The following is a 5,291-nucleotide window of genomic DNA, read 5'->3' as shown; positions in this document are numbered from 1 at the left end:
TAACTGTTTTTATATAGATAAACCCTGATGCTAGGACTGTTCAAGGACGAGTTCTTAACAACTATGAGGAGTTGTGTGTCATTATTGGTTGCAATGATCCACCAGAAAGCTCAGTCAATATAGCTGAGAATAATTTGGATTTAATTGCTGAGAATGAAGCAGTAGTTGCTGAGGAAACGTACTATAATGAGGTTGACAATGCAAAAGATAAAGGAAAGTACATATCTTGGACAGATGAGATGGATCGATGCTTAACACAGTTGCTAGTCCAGCAAGTGATGTTGAGAAATAAGCTTGATCAACAGGGTAAAACTTGATAATGCATGATATGTCGTATACAAGCTTATCTGAGTTCTTGCTGCTATATGTCATTTCGTATTTAATATTACATCTATCTTCTTGGTTAAACTACAAGTCGTCCACTTGTGTATTTATCTCTTATGGTCTGTTTGGATGAAGGGGAGAATGAGGGGGAGTAGGGAGGAGTAGAGTAGAGTTGGCTAAAAATAAGCTAATTTTGTGTTAAATTTATTCTACTCTACTCTCCCTCTCTTCCCCTTAATCTAAATAGACCATTAGTTTACTGGAGTTTGTTACAAGTAGTTGTTACAGAGGATGCGTGTTCCTTGTACATACCCTTTTCAATTAAAAAAAAAATTGAGAATAATGTTTCATTAATCTTCATTTCTCCTGCTAGTCGAAGAGGTCTTACCTTTCCCATAGATTTTCCAAATGGCGGAGAAACTCTTTCACACATTATATTAATAAAACAGTGTGTGAAAGAAACAGTACCGCCCTTTCCAAAAACTATTGTATGTACTCAATGACTTAAGACTTTGTGTACATCGTGATTGGTGATACTGCATGTGAACTGAACCTATTTTAATCACTCTCCTCCCCAACTTTCCATAACCATCCAACATAGAATAATAATGGCCCAACCCAAAGAAACCCCACCCTATGTTTCCACCCTCGTTTGTATCTCACAGTTCAAGGAAAAAAACTCAAATTTTCTTTGCCTTCATACACACGCACTGCACTTTCCTTCTGTTTTTTTATCTCTGGCTTGCTGGCTGCAGTAGTCTCTCTTGCGAAATTTTCAAGACAAGGACAAGGTGCTATGAGTGCTAGCTGAAAATTTGCCGCCCCTCATCCAAGTCTCTCAATTTTGTTTGAAATAGGAGGCATGAGTCACATCAAGGACAAGCTCAATAAGCTGGCTTTTGTTTCATGCAAGCGCTGCATAATCATATGCTTCTGTGAATCACATTTCTCCCACCCCAACATAAAAAAAAAAAAAATAAAAACTAGTATAAAAAAATTAAGATTTGCCCTTATATATATATATATATATTTGTCTCTCCTCCTCTAAAATATTTAGATATTGACCTACAAGAAAATAAATAAATAAATAAAATTCATGCCCCTTTAACTACAAAAACAAAATAAAAAAATAAATATGGACTAAACAAAAATCGCGCACAAAATAAGAAACACTTATTTTGTATGTTATACTTTGTTGATGTGTTTTATAATATGAAATGTTTAAGAAATACTTATTTTGTATGTAGTATTTTGTTGAATATGAAATAGATGTTAGTTTTTATTTTTATAAATTTTTTTTTTTGGTTTTAAGCTTTGCCCCCCCCCCCCCAAAGTATGAATCCTGGTTCCGTCCCTGCACTCATCAATGCTGCTACTTCTTTTTCACCAAAAAGCCCTCCTGTTTTGTTAGAATCATGGAATTCCAGCTTAGATTGTTGCCACTAGGACATGGTCAATTGTAGTTCTCGCTTTCATTCAAGGAATGTGGTTGCTGTATATCTAGAGGACCTCATCTGGTCGAAGGAGCCCATAGTGTTGTCTTCCACCATCTTGACACCACTCTTTCGCATTAGAAGCTTGACGCACCTTGTCATGTCCTAGAATCAAATACAAGGAGAATTGTTAGGTGACGGCTTTGCCAATCTGACAGAATTGATTCATCTTGATTTGTGGAATAATGGCTTTAATGGCTCCATTCCTTCTTAGCTTTTTCACTTGAAGCATCTTCAATATCTTGATATAAGTTTAAATTCATTTCAGGGAAATATCCTTAAGGAGACAGGGAATATGACAAAGTTGCAGCATTTGATTCTTCGCAGCAACAAATTATTTGGGGAAATTCCATCTTCAATTCTGAATTTAAAGGAATTGAAAACAATGGATTTGAGTTACAATTCATTGTCAATGGAAATTCCTGTTGATATTGGCAATCTAGCCAACCTAACCAATTTGGACTTGAATTGCAACAAGCTCACGGGTACAATCCCATCAACCATACAGAATTTGACGAAATTGGAAATACTTCATTTGGAAAGCAACTTGCTCATTGGAGATATTCCATCCAAGCTGTTCAATATCAAGGGCTTGAAGGGCCTTCATCTTGGAGGAAAGAATCTCACTTGGAATAACAATGCAAAGATAGTGCCAAAGTTTACACTATCTGAGTTGTCTATGAGGTCTTGTGGTCTTACAGGAGAAATTCCAAGTTGGATTTCTACACAAAAGACACTTGAAATTCTGGACTTGAGTGAGAACCAGCTAGAAGGAATGTTCCCACAATGGCTTGCTGAAATGGAGGTTGGAACTATAATTTTGTCAGATAACAATCTTACAAGTTCTCTCCCACCTCGCCTCTTCAACTCTCAAAACTTATATGCTCTTTCCTTGTCCCGAAACAACTTTTATGGAGAACTTCCTAACAACATTGGTAATGCCACTACACTTGGGATTCTTACGTTGACTAGAAATAATTTTTCAGGGAAGGTTCCTGAATCCATCTCCAAGATTTATGGCCTCTATTTGTTGGACCTGTCAAACAACAAATTTTCTGGCAACACTTTACCAGATTTTAGTTCCAACGTACAACTCCAAATCATTGATTTTTCTTCAAATGAATTCTCAGGTGAAATTCCAACCAATTTTTCCCACGAAACTATAATTCTAGCTTTGGGAAAAAATAAGTTTTCTGGTAGATTGTCTAGAAACTTGACTAATATGAGCAAGCTTGAATACCTAGACATCCATGACAACAAAATCAAAGGTGAATTGCCTGACTTTATCTGCCAAATCTCCACCCTTCATATTCTAATTTTTCGAAACAACTCTCTCCAAGGTTCAATCCCTATTTGTATTTCCAATCTTACCAGCCTCCAAATTCTTGATCTCTCAAGCACCTTCTTGTTGGAGAAATCCCTAAAGAGTTTGGAAATCTTGCTGGTATGATTGAAACACCCGATGGATTTTCGTATTTTAATGGTTTTGGAACAAATTATTACACCATTGGCACCAAGATTAATGATATGATAGTGAACTGGAAGAAGTCAAAACAAGGTCTATCATTTGACAACCTCAAGAACTACTCTTTATTAGACTTGTCAATAAGCCAACTTTCTGGTAAAATTCCAACTTCATTAGGAAGGCTGAAGGCTCTGAAGCTTCTCAATGTCTCACTTAACAATTTTTATGGGAGAATACCAGCAAGCATTTGTTTGGACTTGTCACGTAACAATCTACCAGGTTCAATTCCACAATCACTAGCAATGTTGCTACAATTGACTATTTTGGATGTGAGTAACAACAAGCTCACAGGTAAGATTCCAATTGGTAGCCAGATGGATACAATGAATAATCCAAACTTTTATGCCAACAATAGTGGATTGTGTGGAATGCAAATTCAAGTGTTATGTCCAGAAGACTCATCATCAACAAAACCACCTGAGGTTGAGAGAAAAGAAACATGGTTCTCATGGAAAGGAATGGTGATTGGATATGTGGTTGCCTTCTTTGTAACTGTGGCAATCCTATATCTAACTGAGTATTGTGTACCTGCAAAACCTCCAAATCCCCTTAGTCAACAAAGAAGGCAAAGGGTGTAAATTTCAAGTGTCTTACAAGTTATGCATACAGTCTATGGTCAAATAATAAAATCCTAGCTTTATAAAGGTTTTCAATTCAAATGAAAGAGGCAGACTAGCAACTAAAACTAAGGTTAAGAATGCCATTTAGAACAAGGTGTCATGTTGTTTGTGGGGAATCCCTTTACAATTATTACGGATTATTGTTTTTGGTGTACTATAGTAGATAGTGAGGCATATTTCTTATTGTCTTAGTGTTGTTTTATTTTTGTTAAGCAGAGGTTTTGTTTGTTTGTTTGCACCTCGTTGCAAGTTGTGTGGTTGCTTGTTAATGTCGGATTATTGATGCTGAATAAAATCTTGCTTTTTCATCCAAAAAATTATTTGTCATTAAATTTGTAGAGTAAGGTGAGAGAGCAAATGAAAAGGAATATATAAGATATAACAATAAAAACCAAGTCTTAGTCTGAAAAGATATCAGATATAAAATCCTCGTAAATTGTTCGCCCTCATTGTACGATTCCTTTTTACTCTTCTTTTTCTTTTTTCTTTAGCCAAAAGATATAAAATCTGTAGTCATTTTACAAATGTTTACAAAGAAACTATTTTCTTCATCATAGCTTATACAAAATTGGAGATTGGGGTACTTGTTCCTTATAGCCTTTGTTATTGGAGTACATACTGGCATTTCATCTTCAAGATTACATTTGAACAATGGGCTTAAGTTGAAATTGCAAGACCTTCAGATGATGTTGTAATGTTCCACCAAGTTGTTTGGAACTGTTGGTTGGTAATTTTACAGATATGTTTTATGTTTCATGTCACCAATACGACTTCCCTCAATTGATTAAGGTGGCATAGCCCATTGCAAAAACTCAAAGGTTTACTGAATGAGAATGTGTTTAGAAACGATGATGGTTTTGGTATGTTCTGTATTATTTGTTGATAGTAACAATGCTACTAAGCAAGAACAAGTAAACAGATTTCAATTTTTTCACAAATAAATTTTGTGTTAAATTCTAGCAATAAAAGACTCAAAACCATGTGATAAATGGCTAATCTAAAATATCAATTTTTTGTTTTTTAATTTTCACGATAATGATTGTTCCTTTGCACTTAGTATTTGTCGTTACAATGAAATATGATACCACATGCTCTATCTTTTTACTTAAGAATATGATACCAAATTGGAGAAGAGAGGGAGAGAGAGGGGACTGGATCATGTTGATGAGAGGAAAGAGAAGAGATAATATATATATTTTTAATTTTTTTACTTCTCTTTTTTTTTTTGGGTTAGATTTTGATATTTTCTATTTATTGAAGTGCATTCCCCTAAAAAAAAAAGGTGTTGTGAATTTATAAACATGTCATGTATAATTTGATCAATTATGG

The 5,291-nt window shown here is 34.9% G+C and overlaps 1 pseudogene; it reads left to right on the top strand.

The window, feature by feature from the left end:
* The first annotated feature begins 1,773 nt into the window (after nt 1-1,773).
* On the top strand, nt 1,774-3,920 carry LOC126724506 (receptor-like protein 46; annotated as a pseudogene).
* The last annotated feature ends 1,371 nt before the right edge of the window (nt 3,921-5,291 follow it).

The sequence above is a fragment of the Quercus robur genome, chromosome 1 (genome assembly GCF_932294415.1).
Source record: "Quercus robur chromosome 1, dhQueRobu3.1, whole genome shotgun sequence".
NCBI classification, from domain to species: Eukaryota; Viridiplantae; Streptophyta; class Magnoliopsida; order Fagales; family Fagaceae; genus Quercus; species Quercus robur.
This window is presented reverse-complemented; position numbering and strand designations above follow the sequence as displayed.